Below are 7976 nucleotides of genomic sequence, written 5' to 3'. Positions count from 1 at the left end.
TCAGGATAGATATGCAGCCACTGGTTAATCTTTTCCTAGGTGCAGGAGTTGTAGTTAAAAGCGCGTAAAGGTGGATTAACATTGACATTACTCCATGCCAGGCCCTTTCTTAATTGAAAGTATAGGTATACTCCGGTTGTCACTAAATGTCGCCCTAGAGTATTGAAAAATGGCGTGTGACCAGAGACGACATTGGCTTCCAGGTCAGGTGGACTTAGGATAAAGACAGAGGGGCCTACAGCGTACCCTTGGATAGTGGCGGATGAAGATATTGTGTCATGTGTCACTTCCTACTTCTTCTGACCAGACATGACAGCTATTATTAATGACCTGGCTTAAAATTTATGGGTACTCTGGTAAGCTTGTTCAAACATCATTCTTGAGGGCAGCCGAATTTGGAACACTGGTTTAATGGTGTATTTGGAAACGGGATGGGATAGGTTATAATTGATGTTCCTGTCTGCCATGATTGGTTCCACTATTCTGTGGGTAGCGACTTATCTCATATGCTCTTTGCCTGGTTGCTGTGATATGTCACAATTAAAGTTGCGTTGGCTAAAAAGACGCTTGAGACATATTTAGGCAGGTAAATAGGGTCACGAGTATGTTGGGGCTCTTAGCAAGAAGGGCAGCCAAAACATTAGGTCCTAGTCCGGATGGGCGTATAGGAGGAAGATTATGGGAGATACTAGAGGCTTGTCATGTATATTGATGGTTTTCTATTTTGCCAGAACTTTACTCTGATAACATGCGTTGCTATGTTCCTGTTGTCAAACTTCTGTCTGCAATTGCCATTAATAAATGAATGAGGATTTACTGTGAGAAGATATTGTGGAGGTACTGAATGCTTATAATTTCATTCCAATGAGCCTCCCAATACCTGACATTTTGACCAACAAGTCTGAAACGCAAAATATTCAACAGATTACATGAGGACTCACTCTGTGCATGCCAATATTATTTATGATTTGACAGAGCAGAGTAGGCTTTACAGGAATGCTTGATTTTGAGATTGAGTTTTATTACTACCTTACGATCTCCTCAGATAGCCCCAAACATACAATTTAAGTCCTCGTAACGGTTTCCCGCAGTTGCAGTGACTTTTTTCTATCACATCCGATGGTTAACCACTAAGGACTAGGGAGGTTTGTTCAATGCCTCGCAAAGAAGGACACCTATTGGTAGGACGAAGAACAGAAAATAAAAAGGCATTCATTGATTATCTTTCTGCTTGGAGGTGGAAGAACTGACTTATAAGAAGCCTTTTGGACTAGACTTGGACAACTATAGTGAACAGTCTATGACTAGGTGGCTGAAGTTGGATTGACCTGAATGTTTTATGGCCCCTTCCTCTTTGACTCAACCTCGGCCATAGGAATAATCTAAGGTCGTTTCTGGAGTGGCAGGCAAGCTTGGCACCCAAGTGACTCTGCACGCCGTCTGTAGTCGCCTGTGACGCCAGTTCGGAGATACCGAGGCAAGTTTGATCATTATTCCAAGAGCATGGTGATGACAAACATATCAATGGTCCGAGTCTCTCTAAAGAATCGGCATTCGCACGGCTGATGAACCTCTTTTGAAGACCTGTCTGATGGACCGGCATGCACCAGAGTGCTCATTTCAGTGTGAATCGCTGCGAGGCGGCGGGGAATAGGCGTGATCGTGCCCCTTCTTCAATTGAACTGGGTCTTAGTGTGTTGCCGACACGATGATTAGCTCTGTTGGTAATGAGTGGACAACATTGGACGTGGACCTTGGAGAGCTGCCCTGCGGAACCCTAGCCCGTCACTTCAGTCCCGTCGATGAGAATTGGGCCTGGAGCGTGCTTTGCGGTCCCGTCCTAGTTTCGCTTTTTATTAGTCACCACGGATCACCTCCTATTGTACCTTTTATTCATGTACATTGAAGGGACGAGTGTGCTCTGTCCTCCGGCCTACAATGTGCCAGTCTCTGACCTCCTCCTTATAGGCTGTTCTATCGTTGTTCGTGAGGTGGCAGGGAACTTACGACTGTTGTGTACATCGGCGAACTTGGGCATGATGTGTTGGAGTCATGCCCGCTGCATCATGAGATGACAGGCGGAGTACAGGACGGGGAACTGAGTTACGCCACCCTTGAGGGGCCCCGTGTTGAGATCAGTGTGGCGGTATGTGTTGTTACCTGACCCTTACCACCTTGAGGGGCGTCCCGTGAATAGCATTCTCACACTTAGGGAATGTGATAGCATTCTCACATGGGTGTTCCTAACATAGACAGACCTGATCATGGAACTTACATAAAACACGCAGAACTCACGAACAGGAACAGACTACAATAAACGAACCGAACAACCAAAACAGTCCCGTGTGGTGCGCAGACACARACACGGAAGACAATCACCCACAAACAAACAGTGTGAACAGCCAACCTATATATGGTTCTCAATCAGAGGAAAACGTCAAACACCTGTCTCTGATTGAKAACCATATAAGGCTAATTACAAGTGACCTARACAATGAAACACAAAACATATAATGCCCACCCCAACTCACGCCCTGACCCTCTAAACATATACAAAAATAACATAAAATAGGTCAGGAACGTGACAGTCAGTTTCCAAATAATATGCGGGACAACAAAAATATTCCAATTCCTAAATTCTATGTCTGACCACCCGCTCCCAAACGCACATTGAAAAATGACGACCGTGCCGCAATGATCTCTGTCGGTCTCTCTAGCTCGAGCCATTGAAATAAGCCAATTTCCCTCTAGCTCGAGCCATTGAAATAAGCCAATTTGGGTGGGGAGAAGATTGCCAATGGGTGCAGTCACAGTGACTGTTCATATATGATTCAATATATCTCCTGATGATATCGATGATTCAATATATTAATTTTACATCATAAAAAGTAGACTCATAATATCATGTATTTACTGTAAGCATTTATAGACAAAATGGACAGAATCAACCTCTCATATCAGTCCTCTGATCTAGTTATTATTATTACATTAGTGATATATAATGATCTCTCACCATCAAACAGTTGACAATTCTTACATTTACTACATTTCCCCCTATGGCCTAAACTAGTCTAGTTCTAAAGAGAGCCGCTTACCATATGTTCCGGTTGGCCAGAATGTAGCTCTAATCCATGTCAATTGATGCGGTTTGTTCAAAGAATATTTCTTATTCATTAAACATATGTTTCAAAGGGCCTCTGTGTGTTGGGAGGAGGAATTGGTGTTGATTTTGGTGTGCAGTGAAAGAAGTAGAAGCTTTATGCTGTGCGGGTGGGCCRGTGTTTTCTTATTTCTTGTGTGTTTTTGTTCTACCTTATGTTATTTTCTAGTATTACATTTTGATTGATTATTGCATTGTAGGGTTTTGATTTAGCAAGAAAGGCATTTCACTGTACTTGTGCATGTGACATACATAATTTACATGTGAAACTTGTAGGGTTATAAATACCAGGATACACCTGCTCTGCTCTGCTCAAAGGAAAGTGGGTTTTGTCTTCTATATTGGAGATTTTGCAATTTATAACTGCTGGATATTATGTGTCATTTTGTTTGGTCAACAATGTGGACACCTACGATCGCTTTGCTTTTCATGTGTTCTCATTGTTTTGTGCACAGCCTCGAATCAGATGTAATCTGATCCTCTAAAGAAGCGATGGATCTATTGGAACAGGTGAGAGCACCTGCAGTGGAGTGACCAGTGATGACTAGGCTACGTTTTGCAGCTGTGTGGATTCAAGTGTCATTTAAGTGTCTCTTTTTTCAGATTGAATTAGGCGAGAAAGTAGCCACGTTTCCGATGCAAAATGTGATGACAGGCCTGATGGAAAGAACATTTTCCGGTAAACTTTACAAGTGTTGACAAAACAAAATACGCTAGATGATGATGATTCCAGAAATGTTGGTGGAAATGATTTTATGTGCAAATATCGATATAATAACCATCATATCGAAGTAAACTTGGAGTCACGTGATGACGTGTGGTCCTCCCACTACGTATGCAGTTTATTAGGCTACAGATGAAAAGTTATGATGAACTTCACAGGGTGGTGAAAGTGCAAGTTTGATGCTCCTTTCCAAGAAATAACGAGGGTCTTATTCTGGTGACATGATCATCGATGCTTGGCTGCCATTTGACAAATACAAATAATCAGGCTCCTTTGTCTATAATAATCTCATCAAGTAGGCTATAAGTGTATCTGCGCGCTGTTGGCAAGAGCGCACGTGCCAATACCAGAGTTAGCACACTCGCTATGTAATGGGAAAAAATTGTGAGAAAACCAACCGTTTTCATTTGGTACATTTTTAACCGCAAATGTATTAATATGTCACCATGTCATCACACACATACTTTTATCTGGAATAAGTACATTTAATGGAAGCACATCTCGGAAGTGAAAATATGGATATTGTTTTTCTGAGGGATTAAATGAAAGTAGATAAATCTCTCATGTTCATTTTTGTATGTCGCATTTTTGCATGTCGGAATCACCGTTAGCTTTGGATTCCGTCCTCATGCTCAGGTTGGTAGAACTGACAGGTGGTGTTACACTTCATTTGGTCTTCCCTAAGAGCTTTAAGGTGGTGTTTCTGTAAAGCTGCATTGTAAGCAGCCGTTTACAGTTAAGAAATTTGTGAGTATTGTTGTTAAAATATTGTTGTTAGAATATTCACATGAAAATTTGTCACCAATTGGATGGAAACCTAGCTACTGTCCCAATACTTTTGGAGCTTACTGTTTATGGTGTGACCTTATGTGCCAAATGACCTCTTAATTAAAACTGAAAGCGGCAATCTGCAGATGAAGGGATGGGGCTGGAGAAATGTAACCACTCTCAAATTCATGGACAAAGTAGTGACTTCCATGAGATCAAAATTATAGTTTAAAAATGTTGAGGCTTCACAGTGTTTGTTTACAGTTACATCGTTACAAACAATAGAGTAAATAAAACAAGCTTACATGTTGGGTTCTGATGGGGTATGACAGTTTAACTAAATTCAGGATGCATTTATATTATATTCTTCAAGCACAGGAGGTTGGTGGCACCTTAATTAGGAAGGACAGGCTTGTAATGGCTGAAGCGGATTAGTAGAATGGTATCAAACACATGTTTCTATGTGTTTGATGCCATTCCATTAGCTCCGTTCCAGTTATTATTATGAGCCGTCCTCCCCTCAGCAGCCTCCACTGTTTCAATAATAAATGACTATATCATGAATTCAAAAGTCCAAAATGTACCAATCACAGATTGCCCTTTTAAACTGAAATGCTAACATTACATACTTNCCCATAATCCCCAAATGTTCAACAGTCTTTTTAGCCAAGCACTTTATTATACATAAAGCAACAGCAAAGCACAGTAGTCCTACCAGAAGTGGAACAATCATGGCAGACAGGAACATCATTAYCTTACCCATCMCGTTTCCAAATACACCATTAAACCAGTGTCCAATTCGGTCAAAGATGGTGTTGACAGCTTTTCCCAGAGTACCTCATAATTTAGCCAGGTCATTAATAATAGCTGTCATGTTGTCAGAGAAGTCAGGAAGCACATGACACAATAATCYTCATCGTCTATTCCAAGGGACCTGTAGGYCCCTCTRTCTTTAGCCAATATGTGCCATTTCGTCTCTGGTCACTACTGCCTTCAAACTCTGCACATTTAGTGACAACCGAGTAAAACCCTATACTTTCAAATTAGAAAGGGCCTGCATGGAGTATGTCAAATTGTTAATCCCCTTACCCTTTACTACAACTCCTGCACCTGGAAAGATTACCAGGGCTGCCATCTCTATCTGAGACAACACATGTCCATAAACTTCATTATCTTGAGCCATTGCTCTTTTAGCTCTGCCATTCAAACTGAAACTAATTTGCAAAGAACTGTTCAGCAGCTCAGAAGCAGGTATTGCTGCTGCTGTCAGTTCAGTTTTCCCCAGATAACAACACCCTTTCCATCCCATGGGGAGGGAAATTTAGCCATTACCCCCACAGATCCAGAGATGATCCGGAGGTGTCCCCATGCCTTTGCCTATGTTTGACATATTTACCCTAGTACGATCCAGTACATCAAACTACTGGTATCCGTTTTTAGGCCTGTGTAAGAYAGGCAATTAGTGGTGTTTCCTACATCCACATTCCCTGAGTTGCAGATACAAACAGGAGGAGTTATTGTGGGTTTTAATCCTGTCAACACAACATCTCCTTTATCATTTAGGGGCTTTACATTACCAGTCAGATACTCTCCCCATTGTACTTTTGGAGGTCCTATGCATTTGATCAGCTGGGAATTGTTACCTGGTTGTACGCTAGGAACCTTCTTCCACCTTGAACATTTAGTCTCAATGGGCCCACCCTCCTTAAATTCTTTAGCTGCATCTGAACTATTACCTATTGTCTTATTGGATAATCCACATTCCCATGCTGCTTCCTTTCCCCTAGTGACCAACATCAGAATAGTATAATTGCTGTTTCTTTGTCAAACCCTGGTATTGTTCCTTTGCATAAAATGGAGTAAAAWCATTCTTTCCAATTGGTACTACCTGGGTTCCCCACAGAAAGGCTGTGGAGGTGGGTTTCTGGAAAATCATTACCCGTGTGCCAGATGTGTTCCCCTTCCCCTGTAATCCTATGTCTGTCACTGCTTCCACCCATTTATTATTCTCCTCATCCCCATCCACAARGGGAACGAGTAGGATTTGGAAAGCAATAATTACCCTGCATGTGTGTTTCCATGGTTACGATTTTCTGGTTTCACAACCATAGTGTGTGTGTATGATGGTGTCCTCGACATCTGATGACTCTTCAGGTTCTGTGGCTGAACCCTCTGTTGGTTCTTCTGGCCTTTGGTCTGGGCCCTCTGCTTCTGTCCTTTGGCTCGGACCTTCTTCCTCCTTCAGATGTTCTCGGGGCCCTGTTCTCCCTCCCTCCAGTCACTCATCAATGGCTTCCACTCTGGGAGATGCTTGCAGTGGGAGAGATGATGCCAGCTGGACCTCTTCGCTACCCGCAGGGCTGTTGGTGTTACCTTGGTTAAYCTGGAACGRACCCATCCATCGTGGCTGGTTCCATGTTTGCTTGTGGACCCTGARTTTCACCCAGTCTCCAACGTTTATGGGTACCTCGTCAGGGCCTTCACCTGGGATTAGTTCTGCTGCTTTCCTAGTGTGAGAGTGGAGAAAACTTGTGTTAGRTGTGTTAGGTTTTCACATAGCTTCAATCAACTGTTCAACATAAGGTCTGTTTTTAATAGGTGTGCCTGTGGTATTAGTAAACCCTCTAGCTTTCCAAACCCCACTAGCATATGCTGAATCTGAGTAGAAAGTAAGGGCCTTCCCTTCCCCCAATTCACAAGCTGTGTTCCGAGCTAATAAATCTGTCTGTTGCGCTGATAAATGGTCTGTTAGGGGACGTATAACCTCAATATCAGTTTCCACATCTACTTTCCATTGTATGGTTTGCAGTTCTCGTGTCCTTGTTCCGCCTGTCGTGTTCTTTTGCTTCTTTCAGATGCTGCGTGAGCAGGTTCTTATGTCAGCTACGGCTGTGCCTTCCTGAAGCGACTGCAGTCTGTGGTCGCGTCTCCAGTCGTTTTCTCTATTGACGAGAGGATTTCAGTTTCCTGTTTTGGATTACCATTGATTATATCCAGGAGAATCATTATTTGTTTTATACTGGAATAAAGACTCTGTTACTATTACGTCGCTTTTGGGTCCTCATTCATCAGCATAACACCCTCCCCTTCTATTAATACAACATAAGCATATCAATTATCATGACCCTAGGTGAACCCCTGACATAATTTATGTGACTTGTTAAGCATATCTTTATTACTGAACTTATTTAGGCTTGCCATAACAAAGTTGAATACTTATTGACGAAAGTGATTTCAGATTTTCATTTTTATTTGTTTGTAAAAACTTTAAACATAATTCTAGCTTCTAGAATGATTATTAATGGTTTTTTGTGTGCTTATGTG

The sequence above is a fragment of the Salvelinus sp. IW2-2015 genome, linkage group LG15 (assembly GCF_002910315.2).
Source record: "Salvelinus sp. IW2-2015 linkage group LG15, ASM291031v2, whole genome shotgun sequence".
NCBI classification, from domain to species: domain Eukaryota; kingdom Metazoa; phylum Chordata; class Actinopteri; order Salmoniformes; family Salmonidae; genus Salvelinus; species Salvelinus sp. IW2-2015.
Note: the sequence above shows the minus strand (reverse complement) of the source record.